General features: G+C 47.0%; 1 protein-coding gene across 1 annotated transcript in view; it reads left to right on the forward strand.

Moving 5' to 3' along the window:
- SLC24A3 (solute carrier family 24 member 3) overlaps nt 1-13094 on the forward strand; it is a 180163-nt gene that overhangs the window by 132351 nt on the left and 34718 nt on the right. The gene's annotated exons all lie outside the window — the stretch shown is intronic.

Consider the following 13094-nt stretch of genomic DNA (forward strand, 5'->3'; position numbering starts at 1 on the left):
CATCAGTAAATATAGAGATGCTGTCTAAGGGTCCTCAGAGTTGAGGGGCTGCAGCCTTTCTGTAAGCCCTAGTAAAGTCCTTGCACGCCCCCAGAATAAAGAGCGTGCTCCCAGCCGCAGGGCCAGCAGCAGAAGTTACCTGCTGCCTCGGCTCCCTTCCCTGCTGCTGTCCGGGCAGGCAGCTGAACAGGCTCCTCTGCCTCTTGCATCTTTCTTTGTGTTTTATCAGAGCAATCGAGGAGGATGTTCACCCAGTGTAAAAGCAGCAGAGTGCTCCTTTTCCCTGGAGTTTTCCTGCTGCGATGTTTCACACTGGCAGACAACAGAGCGACTCTGATAAAGCAAATTACATTCCTTTACAGCTCCCCCTTTAACACAAGTGGTGTTATCTTGGGAATCGGGGACTTGTGGATTTATAGCAAATTTGTAGCCGTTGTGTGAGCAAACATGGTTTGTGTTAACCACTCAGTCTGGTCGTTAACCAGAAAACACTGAAGGTGACTTTGTCGTGTTCTCTGTGAGTGTCACGCCTTGTCTCCACAATACTGCTACATAGCATCAACCTGTGCGTGGTGAATAAGCTCTGTCAGAGGTACCTGTTACACCATTACCCTTTTCGTCTCCTTTTGGAGAGGTCTGACAAGCTCTACAAGCATTTTGTCGTTGCTGAAGTAACTTTTGTTTCCCAGAACTAGGCCAGCAGCATGCATGAAATCAGTATTCCGGCACTGGGTGCCAGTTTAGCAAAGTGGCTAATAAATGCTTAGCTTGAAGCAGGGCTGCTTGCATCATTTCTGTCCAGTGAGGCATGCAAGCCTAGACTTTGTGGTGTCAGGGGCCTGGCATCTGCATCTAAGTCAGAATCAGAAACCGCACAGTGAGGTCAGTGAGATTGAACCTACTGATTATTTTTTTTTTTTCCCCTCATAAGGTCCTTGTTGCTGTTGTGATAGCACCTAGCAGTCTCAGTCATGGATTAAAAGTCCACAGTACTGTGCGTTATGCAAATACAGAGCCAGAACATACCTCTTGAGCCTGAAAGCTGGTGATCAGAGTGTATGACAGGAGACAACAGGAGGGACCGAGTGGGCAGACGGGAAAGCACAAGGAAACTGTGACGGAGCAGCAATGTGGATGCAGCAAGCCAGCTGCTTAACACATAATGAGTGATTTACGGACTGTGGGCACAGGAAGGGTTTGGCATTGGTGAGGTGTTTATAGGAGGCTCCTCTCAGGCCCACGGACAACATGATGGTTCTGATAGAAGACTGTCTTTTGCTTCAGGAAGATGTGATGGGGACTGGTGTAATGGGCAGATTGGATGCTAGGATTGCTGTCTGGATAGTGAATGATCCAGGACTGCTCTGGCCATCATAGAAGTTACTGTGATTTTTTTATATTAGCATTTCAGAACCTTCTTCACAGAGTTACATTCAATAGTAGGATACAAATAGGGGAGGCAATCAGAAGAGTTGAAAATGGGTTTCTGTCAGCATCAAAACAAGTCTAGTTCTTAATTGCCACTAAATACCGTCACCTTTTGAGGTCAAGTTTTCTCTGTCAAAATTCACACACAGATCAATACTGTGGACTTACCATTGGTAAGATCTTTTCTTAAATCATTTGTAGTGTAAAAGCAAGGGAAATGACAAAATCTGTTTTTATGTCTGACAAGGGCTGGCCAGTCTGAGGATCCTGGGAAATGTTTACTCTGTACACGTCTTCCTGTACCATGTCTACAGCTGTCAAATTCTGCTGCGAATCCTGCACAGAATCGCCTGCGGTCCAGGAGATGTCTGCAAATGCAGGTCTTCGGGGTCCTGCTGCCTTGGCTCTGTGGGAATCTGAGCTAAAAAGACACACTGATCTGAATAACTCATGGACGATTACGAGTACCAATTGAGCAGGGAAATATTTTTGGCTTTGTCCTGAGGTTTGGAGAGTGTCCACTGTTTCCATTCTGAGAATGTCACAGAGACGGGTTGCTGCCGCAGTAATGAAAATATCAAGAGCTGCTTAAAAAAGCAAATATTCTTGAGGAAATAATGAGAATAAACTGAGTTGGTCCGCAATGTACGAACCAGGAGCCGGAGTGACTGTTGAACTCTGCAGAGAATGGCTAACCAGTGGTAAAATTAGGGGCCTGGTAATTGGCAGGAAGCTTTCCTCCCAGTGAGTCCATTAGATTAGAGCTGCTTGGCAATTACTGGCTTAAAGAGACCTGTATTTTAAGGCCTGGATTTTTCTTGGCCTGACCCATGCTCATATTTTATGTTTCACTTAAGTTCTGTTGGGAGGGGTGTTTAGTATTGGTCAAAGCCCCGAGCAAGCCTGAATGCTATATTGCGGGACTCTGGTGTCTTTGCCGGGAGGTACTCAGTAAAGAGTGTGGTCAGGGGACCGAGCTGGATACTCGTAGTGTCCTGGGATGGTGGGACAGCTGTGACCCCAGCATGTCAACAGCAGGGAGACATCACCGTGGGGTATAGAAGGGAGCGTCTCCATCTGCTCCCTAGCGTGCAGTCCAGGACATCCTACTGTGCTGTTGGTCACAGTGCAGGAACCTTCAGCTGATGTTGACTGCCTGCCGGCTTTCCAGGAAGGCTGCACAGGCAGCAGTGGCTTTCTGTGCAGGAATCTGTCTAAAATTTCAGCTGTTGCAGAGTGGTTCAGCATGCTAGGAGGGGATGTAGGATCAGGAACTCCTGCTGTACTGTCATGAAATAGTCCCTCGTGCATTTGCCTGGTGGTTTGGCAGCCAGCCTTGCCTATCCTTCACCTGTGCAATGGGACTGTCCCAGCTGGAGCATGAGGCTGCTCCAGCCAGCATGGAGAGCTTTCCCTTTGCTGCAGTTTCTCATGCCTCTGCAGCTCTCTGACCCCAGCTCCTCATGAAACATCCAGAGATGTTTGGACCTTGCTCTCACCAATGTTTCTGTTCCCTCCGGGGACTGTAAAGTGGGAATAAGCGTGATTGACTCACAGGTTCACATCTGAGTCTGGTAGATGATCGCTGAGGGAGCAGCAAGGGGGAAAAGTATACCCTGTGATCTCTGCTGTATTTGATTTGCAGCTAATGATTATTAGCTTCTGATTGACTGATTTGCTCATTGCAGGTAGGATGTAATAGTGCCTAAAACAAGGGAAGTTTTGTGAAAATTAACTTAGAGGTCCTGATGGTCAGGCAGTTCCTCTCTTTGTAAACACTGCTAGAAGATGGCAGTAATTATCTTAAGAAATTACTTCCTGCCTTATGTCTTCATTACAATTGCTATAGGACCGATACACTTAACACCAAGAGAGAGAGAGAAAGTGGGTGCAGAATATTAAACACGCAGTTGCTATTTCCCACCTTCTGTTTGGTCATGACCTTTCAAACAGCACAGTCTGCAGCCTCTGAATCACAGACATGGCCTTTAGAGCTCCCTTTGCTGGTTTTCCTGGTGGCCAAACACTGCCAGGTGCTGCGGGCTGCCTCGCAACAGGGAGTACCTGCCTGCATCCTCGAGGGGCTGCCTCTGGAGCCGGCAGAAACAATGCCATCCTTTCTGGCAGGATTTGTCGTCTTCAGTGACAGGAAGGATTCTGTGCCAGGTTTGTGGGACATTTTACTAAGCAGGTGAAGGAGGTTTGGTTGAGATGAAATGACCTCAGAGAAGGTGTGAAATGCATTGGAAGAGTATCCCCAAAAGGCCAGTAGTGTGGAAGGATGTGGCCAGAAGTCACATGGCAGACTTCAGCCAGGAAGATGCAATTGAGACGCCAGGAAAAACGTCCCACTGACGTGAGGGCTGGGAGCCTCTGATGTTTGAGGACCGACGGGCATCCTCTGAGATCCTGCTTGGCTGATTCCGTGTCTGAATTACGGAGTGGGTCAAAGTGCCGCCAGGAGCTCACCACCCTCTAAACCGTACCAAGTCCTGGATATATGGGATTTCTAGCCCATGCCCCTTAGCTCAGGCAGAACCCCATGTTCTGTGGGAATGATGCTGGTGAAAATGAGGCCTCCAAGTACTGCTGGGCAGGCTAATGAATGGTTTGCAGCAGCAAACAAAACGGGTGGATGCTGGTAAGCTGATTAACACTAGGGCAAAAAGAAGAGCTAAACAGAGAGAAAATCTGTCAAAACAGAATTGCATGTGAACAAGGTAGGTATGAGTGAGAAATGAACACGGTGCAACAGCTCAGTAAGTGTTGCATCTATGACATTTCTGGGTCCCCCATTTCCAAAGGATTTCAGCCCTGTGCAGTCCCACATGCATTTATTCTCCGGTGCTGCTGCTGGGTAAAAAAAATCTTTTATCTCCTGTACAAGGAAGGGAGAGTGCTTAATTAACTCACCCAAGCTTAGGCCATAGGGCTGGGGGCAGAACAAGGACTGCACTGCTTCAGTGCCAGATGAACACCTCACCCTCCAGGCTAGCTCTCTTCTTTAGTATAACGTATGTGGATATGTCTCCCAGGAAACGTGCAGAGGCTCTGCAGTGGCTTCTTGCTGAAAGTCATAGGTGGATCTACAGCCTGATTTAATATAGAGATGAATACACATAAGGCAGCATCACTCTCTCGCATTAATATATGATGCTTCATTGATATCACGACTAGCGAGGATGAACAGGCAGGTGGCAGGATCCTTGTAATTACCTGAGCTGAGCAAGGGGTTCTTAAAATAATAAATGGCAAAATTAAAAGGCAGAGCCTATGCCTTGTCAAGGGAAATTGAGAAGCCCTGAGGGATCAGTCCCTGTCAGGACTGTCCCGGAGAGTGAGGGCCTTGACAGATTCACTGAAGGCAGTCAGGGATATTCGGCTTCTCAGAAGTCAGGATTTCCCAGGCTGCTGTCAAGACAGGCAGAAAGAATTTGGCTTTTCTTGCTTTTCTATACAGATTGACAGATGCTGGAGCAGCACAAAATCTGAGGGGTCTTTTTAACTTCTCTGGTTTGAGCTGCTGTCTTATGAGGGATGTTTCAGCTCGGTGCATTGGTCATGGGACAGGAGAGGGTCCTTCAAGGTGTGGACTGTCCGGAGCAGTCTGCTGTGGCCACCAGCCCAGTGATTCATCTGGCTCGCAGCCTGCTTGCAAGTTGTCCCTGGAAGCATGAGCTGACCCCTGAGGTCAACCACCGACTCTAGTCCTGGACCAGATTCCAAAGGCTCAGAGACTTGGCCTGCCATCACCCGACATGTGGGAGCAACGAATCAACTGCACATTTATCCACACACAGATGCATGCAGGGCCTAAGGAGTGGGACCAGGAGTGAGCCATGGCGTATCATGGTCCTCTGCGTGCACTGGAGGAAGCTTTGTGGCTTATCTGGTGAGGGAGATTGGGCGCTGTCAGTGTTCACTGCCTGTGAGATGTACGTGCCCAGGAAGATGCCAGAGCTCTGTTGCAGGAGAGCTGTCTGTGTGAGAGAGAGACCATCTCTGTGGCGGACAGCAGCCCTGGCTAGCTGGTGCTAGTCTTTGTAAGGATGTAAGGGCTTCAAGGAACTGCCGCAGAGGTTTGTTCTTATTCCAAAAAAGCTCCATGATTTTTAAGTGCCACCATTTATAGGAACTGTAAGAATCCCTTTATTTCTGTCTCGTTCACATACATATCTCCTTAACTGCTATGACTTTTCAGGTTTGAATGAACCTTAGACTATATTTAACCAAATAAAAGGCAGTGGAATCTATTAAATTTTACCTGAGCATAGTGAGGTAGATTTTCTTCTTATTTCTACCCAGCACTGACACAGATGACAAACTGCTCATAACTTTAATTTTGTAAATGAAGCACAGTTCTATCTTTAACATAAATGTCTGGCATACAAGGATCCGTCCTTGTAGGCACATTTTGCTGTGTCCAGTCAAGTCATTTCCCTCTCTCCCAAGTACCTGGTGGAGAAAGTGTCTCAGTCGTTTCATGGAAGATACTTTAATTTTCTGCTTGGCTTGGCTGAGCGGCTGTGACTTCAGGATGATTGGCTGGATTTGCATAAGGTCATTAAGATCCAATAACGATGTTTATTGCTAAGACATCTGCCATTTATATTCATGCAGAGCAAGTAAAATTAAACCTCAACTAATATCACTGTTATTACCAATGCAGTTAATGACAATGAAACCCATCAATAAGTGAAGATTTCACAGTGGACTGTAGGTAATTCTCTTCCTGAAACTCTTGACCCACTGGAGTGATGGTAGGGCTGTGTAAGCACAGCAGGCTCTCTTTAAATGAATGCTGATTTGGTTGTTACTGGGGTCGTGTTTGGACAGAGGGAGACTGGGATCCACACAATACTAAGCGGTATCACTACCGCATTGTGGAACTATGCATGTGTTGCATCTGGATGGGTGAACAGCAACATATGTATGCACCCTGAAGCTTCTCCCTTCCTAGTTCTCTTTAGCTGTGGCTCAGATACTTCAGCTGATGGTGTGACCTGTCTCTCTTCAGTGGGTTGCAGCAGTGCTTGGGTTTGGTTGCTGCGAGGTAAAAAACAGGGCTTTGCTGGGGACTGAATTCTGCAAACCACAAGGAAGTAAAATGCTGCTGGATTTCATCTTTCCATCGTCTTCAGGATGAGAGCTGGTACCTGAGATAGAGCCCTTTTTATTTTTGTATCATTCCAAATGCATAAGACGTATTAACTACAAACTGCTGCCAGTCTGATTTCCCTGAAAATCTGTCCCTGATCTCCACCTGAGTTCGCTACTTACTGCAACACTGGCCAACAGTTAGTCATTTATCTTACTTTGACATGAGATCCTATTACATTATCGCAGGAGTGATTTGGGGTTTTGTCAAGGATTTGCTGAATGGTAGTGCCTGGAAAACACCTTCTGGAGGGGACCCCACCAGGCTTTAAGAGCCACCCCTTGGCTCCGAGGGTAGCTCCTGCAAACCAGGAGTAGCGTGTGAGGAAGTTCCCACTGAGTGTCTTGCTGCAGCTGGTTGAAGAGGCTGACACAACACGCTGCTGGCTGGTTGTGATGTTTTAGGGTGCCTGCAAGGTATCACAGTGAGCAAGAGTTTTGTCAGTCAGCACAGACGAGCATTCAAAAACCAGATCCAAGCCTCTTTTAGGGTGGTGTAAGAGCTTCCCTAATTGCTTCTGTGCAGTCCACATCAAAGAGGGGCAGCATGAAGCCTGACCCAGATTCTCTGTTTCTAGATGCCTTTTGAGAAGCCCTTAATGAGAATTTTAAATGTATTGAATGAAAACTTGAGGGAGCAGCATCTGCTGTGAAACTACCCAGTTGCCTGCCTGCTCCTCTTATCCCCAGCCTAGCAGAGCCTGGCAGCGGTACATACTCCCTTGGCTTCCTGTCTCTGAGGAGTGGGAAAGACAGCAGCAGGGAAAAGGGGCTTGTTTTTGCTGCCTGTTTTCTTAACCTGTCTTGCAGCATTGCCAGGTAAGGCTGTCTCAGTTTACAGTCATCTTTCAGGCTGTAGCTGACCATTAAAAGGAGAAGCTGTTTCTCCAGAAAAGAGCTTTGTGGTTCTCAGTACAGCCTCATTAAAATTTTGCAGAGTAAAATTCCAGACCAGTGATTCATTTAGAAGCACCCTTGGACCCCAGAGTTGCATGGAAGGCCTACCCAAAATAGTGACCATCATCAGTCACTAAGGAACATTTGTTTGTGGTGCAGTGCTGCAAGAGATATGTTTGTATTAAAACTATGTCTAATGAATTGGAGACGTTCTACCGCTTCCCTTTAAAACTCATGAGAAACATTCATCTTTGCCCAAAAATGCATTCTGCTGAACGGCAATCTCTGTCAAGATGTAACATCAATGAACCAAACTACCCACAAGGAGTCAACAACACCGTGTGCGTGTCAGCCGCAAAGGAGATGCTTCCAGGCACTGAGCGGTGGATTCACTATCGGCGCATCTCTGTTGATCTCTGTACACTCTTAAGGCTAATGGCTGTGGTGATTGTCTTTAATCTTTTGACACCCTCACCCAAGCATTCCTGCCTCTCCACATTAACAAATTAAGTTATTAGCTCGTAATACCTGAAAATGTAGGCCTCCTGTGCCAGAGGGTAGCAGAGAAACAAGATTAGGAAGATTGCTTCCAAAGCCTAGTGTTTCCAGGCAGTGTTTGTAGCTGATCATTCAGCCCAAGAATGTCAAGCAAAGAATGGGCCATGAGAGGAGAAAAAGCCGTGGAACAATTCAGGGTGAAAAAGATCACTGAAGAATGCAGATGTGCTTAGATAACGTGCTTTCCTGGAAAGTTGAGCAGAGAAAATATTCAGCAGCGCATACCCTTCTGGACTGCCTTGCGCCTTTGTTGGCAGCAGCAGCACAAACATCCTTACTGAGGTAGCAGCAGCCATGTTCTGTGTCACATGCTTCATCTTGGGCCCATCACTGTAATGGGGAGAGCAGGTGAGGAGCAGGCTTTAAAACAGCCAGGTGGATGGCCTCTGTCACGAGGTCTCTTCTGGATGGGAGAAGAGCTTCTGCACTGCTAAGAGGAGAGAAATAATTTGGAAGAGCGTAAGAGAGAAGGGTCAACTTTATAGAGGGTAAATAGTGAAGCCCTAGGATGGGGCATGGAGTATATTGTCACCGAGGCCCTGGGTGCCCTGAGCTAACTTAGGTGCCGAGAGCAGCAGGTGCCATGGTCTGATTCTCAGTGATTTTTCTCCCTGCTGGTGGCTTATCTCCATGTGGGCGCTAGATGGAGGAAATTGTGTGCTGCATGGGGCCGCTGCTTCAGGAGTTAAGAACCGCAGAAATCAAACTGGAACTGATAAAATCTTGATTTTTCTGTTCTCCAGCCCTTCAAAAAGGGAAATAAGCATTCTGAGTAGTAAATGGTATACATAAGAATCATAGAATCATTAAGGTTGGAAAAGACCTCTAAGATCATCGAGCCCAACTGTCAACCCAACACCACCATGCCCACTAAACCATGTCCCTAAGCGCCTCATCTACACGTCTTTTAAATACCTCCAGGGATGGGGACTCAACCACTTCCCTGGGCAGCCTGGTCCAATGTTTAACCACTCTTTCAGTAAAGACATTTTTCCTCATGTCCAATCTAAACCTCCCCTGGCGCAACTTGAAGCCATTTTCTCTCGTCCTATTGCTAGTTCCTTGGGAGAAGAGACCGACTCCCCCCTTGCTACAACCTCCTTTCAGGTGGTTGTAGAGAGCGATGAGGTCTCCCCTCAGCCTCCTTTTCTCCAGGCTAAACAATCCCGGTTCCCTCAGCCGCTCCTCATCAGACTTGTTCTCCAGACCCTTCACCAGCCTCGTTGCCCTTCTCTGGACACGCTCCAGCACCTCGACGTCCTTCTTGTAGTGAGGGGCCCAAAACTGAACACAGTATTCGAGGTGCGGCCTCACCAGGGCCGAGTACAGGGGCACGATCACTTCCCTGCTCCTGCTGGCCACACTATTTCTGATACAGGCCAGGATGCCATTGGCCTTCTTGGCCGCCTGGGCACACTGCCGGCTCATGTTCAGCCGGCTGTCGACCAACAGCCCCAGGTCCTTTTCCGACAGGCAGCCTTCCAGCCACTCTTCCCCAAGCCTGTAGCGCTGCGTGGGGTTGTTGTGCAGGACCCGGCACTTGTCCTTGTTGAACCTCATACAGTTGGCTTTGGCCCATCGATCCAGCCTGTCCAGGTCCCTCTGCAGAGCCTTCCTACCCTCGAGCAGATCAACACTCCCGCCCAACTTGGTGTTGTCTGCAACCTCACTGAGGGTGCTCTCGATCCCCTTGTCCAGATCGTTGATAAAGATATTAAACAGAACTGGCCCCAAAACTGAGCCCCAGGGAACACCGCTCATGACCGGCCGCCAGCTGGATTGAACTCCATTCACCACAACTCTCTGGGCCCGGCCGTCCAGCCAGTTTTTTACCCAGCGCAGAGTACACCTGTCTAAGCCGTGAGCCGCCAGCTTCTCTAGGAGAATGCTGTGGGAGACGGTGTCAAAGGCCTTACTGAAGTCCAGGTAGACACATCCACAGCCTTTCCCTCGTCCACTAAGCGGGTCACCTGGTCGTAGAAGGAGATCAGGTTGGTCAAGCAGGACCTGCCTCTCATGAACCTGTGCTGGCTGGGCCTGATCTCCCGGTTGTCCCGCACATGCCTTGTGAGCGCCCTCAAGATGAACTGCTCCAAAGAATTTGCAGGGCGAAAGTTTACCAATGAGAAACCAAATATCTAGTATGGGTCATTTTACCCATAGGAATAATGCTGTGGCATGCAGGTGAACATGCAGTATGGGTCCTTATCTGTGTCGGACTCATCGGGGGTTGCTCTCATTTAAGCCTAGACTAAAGAGCTCTTCCTTTCAGCTCTGGGGGTGCCAAATTCAGTCCCCAGTGTAGTAGTCAAGAGAAGGCTAATGATCCCTTGTTTGGGGTTTGAATTCTGGGTACTTCCTTCGAACGGAGGAAACGTGTAACCTGACAATATGTGGTTTTACAGTTGCCTCCTTATGCTTGGCTCCCAAAGGACCAGCTCTCTGCTGGGTTACAGTATTGCTGATTTAAAACTCAGATTTGATCATGTTTTTACCCAAGCTGATTGCTTCCCTGATTTCCTTTCTGCCTTAGTCTGCTAAACTGTAATTTAAGTGGTTTCCAGCGCGTTAAGATTTATGCGAAGTCCTTGGCTGCTGCAAGACTATATGGCACAACTTAGGTATTCAAAGTCTTGACAGTTATAACTAGACTGCACGATTCTTGTCAGCAGGCTGAAAGTACTGCCATTTCCCTCAATGCTAATTAGCTCCTTTTACCCTCGGCACACGGTTACCTTATGTGCGTGGCTTTTCTGTATCAGATTGTTCTTTCCAGTGATCAAATGGTTCAATGACTTCAGTTAAATGACTCACGCCCTAAGGATAGCTGAGATTTAATTGCCCCGTAGTTACTGCATCAGGGAGACCTACTAGGATGTCTGTGAAATGTGAGCAGCCTGTACAAGTCCCAGGCATGAGCATGTTCCCTTCAATCCAACCTGAAATCAACGCAAGAGTCCTTGCGATTCCCCCAGTATCTTGGTCTATGACTTCTGTGCACTAGGTCCCTGCTAGATAGCCGCATTTAAGCATCTGGGTCTTAATGTGCTCATTCAGGTGTCTGAGGAAAATTCCCTGGAAAAATACTGTAGACTACCTTCAAGATTATTGTAGAATATCAAAGAACAGGAGAGATACTAGCTTGACTCATAGTAACTGGGACATCTTGCTTTCATGGGTATGCTGTGCTGTATGGTGACACCCCTTATACCCAGGAGAGAGTTCATTAGATAGAATAGCGACGGTTGCCAGCAAGCCTGTTCATATGAGGTTTGTAATTTGTTTTAGAAATGTTGTAACTTTTATTACGCAGAGCTTAAGTTTACAGCTATAAAATGCCCACCAGCATCCATGCTGAGAAAAGTGCATAGGACCTTAAGCAGCATCATAAAAGCTGAGTGGAATAATGTCAAATCATTTTATAAACTCTCTTACAAAAATTGCTCAATCAAAATGAAGGGGCCCACTATCTATAAGATGTGGGATTTAATTAAGGATCTCTGAATAGAATGGTGAACCCAACTCCAGGTTTCTACATTCGGAAATTTCCATCATAAAGCATCTCCATTCATCTATCCCTACATGCATTAAAATGTATTGTCAGCTGGTATAAATCTAATCTGACTCAAGGACTTTAGAGGCCTGCTTTTTTACTTTAGATAGGAGTTTCTTACATGTCGGTGGTTGCATAAAGAGACTTTACACTGGGCATAAATTACATCCGCTTTAAAAAGCCATAGTATTAAGAGGCTGCAGAGATTTTTAAGTGTAATGGTCAGTATCTTTTTACAGCATTTGTTTTGCTAGCAGTTCTGGAAAATTCCAATATTGTAAGAGTTAATATTCCGAGAAATCTGGGAAACTATTTTTGCTAGCATTCTGAAATAGGACCTTTTTTTTAGGTATCATAGAAATGAAAATGAAGTTACTGTTTGTTAGACTGAATTCATGCACAAGCATGACTGGAGGATGTGGTCAGAAAATTAATTTACACATTCAGGGGCCAGATCCAAATCAGTGTAAATCAGCCATTTCCCATCTGCCTCCTTGTGGTTTACACCTGTGAAGAATGTGACCCACAGTGTTTGAAATGCTACTCCAGAAATGGGAAATAAAGATTTGAGGAGAAACTTTTACTGAGGGGACTTCCTAGGGCTGCAAAAAAATATAATCATAATGAAGATGTTACCACCACATGACTGCTTTTAATCTGCCCTTTTGAATACTGTTAATGAAGTTAAAGGGTAACTTACTCAGCGGTATTTTTTTCATCTAAGATCTGAATTGCAGGCTCGTTCAGCCTACAATGACAATTCCTCCGCATTTCTGTGGCTTTGGAAGGTGTCAAGTGAAATGAACTGCACAGCAATCCCATTTTATCCTCTGTTGCACATAAATTCCTGGGTTTTGTTCTTAACGCTTTGCTGGAGTGTTAACTTAAGTATTTGTCCCAAAACCTGTGCACATGCACACGGAGCTGTAGCAATACCTGTCAGTGTGGTGGGTGAAGCTGTGGCTCTGCTGAAGTTCAGGCTAGCAGCATGCTGGGTATCTGGCTGCTCTGTGCTGTCAGACTCTTGTTTTGCAGTGCAACTTCTGTTGCCCAAGTTATCCTCCCCTGAATGAGTCTGCATGGGTCAAGCTGACATTTTTAGCAAGGACAAGCCCATCATCCAGCAGTCTAAAATTCCTGGAAACCCAGTGTATGAGATGCCAGCAGCTGGATTCGCGGTGGATGTAGGCACATGGTGGTAGGACAAGGATGGGGAGGACCCACATTGCTAGCCAGCAGCTAGGGACTGTGTCTGGTGGTGCTCCCCTGTCTACTGGACCATTGCATACCTTGCGCTCTTGCTCAACGTTTCAGGCTGGTTTCCTCTCTCAAGGAAGGCAGGAGTCCTGGGTTGGGGAAAATTAATACAAGAAACAGATGCAAACCGTGGGGTGGGTGGAAGGAGTGGTCACATCCTGTCCCAGACACTCAACAGGGCTGTTCATCTCCTGTGACCATTCTCCATTGAGACACTTGTTGCTGAGCGCCAGCAGTGGCACAG

The sequence above is a fragment of the Aptenodytes patagonicus genome, chromosome 3, assembly GCF_965638725.1.
Source record: "Aptenodytes patagonicus chromosome 3, bAptPat1.pri.cur, whole genome shotgun sequence".
Taxonomy (NCBI): domain Eukaryota; kingdom Metazoa; phylum Chordata; class Aves; order Sphenisciformes; family Spheniscidae; genus Aptenodytes; species Aptenodytes patagonicus.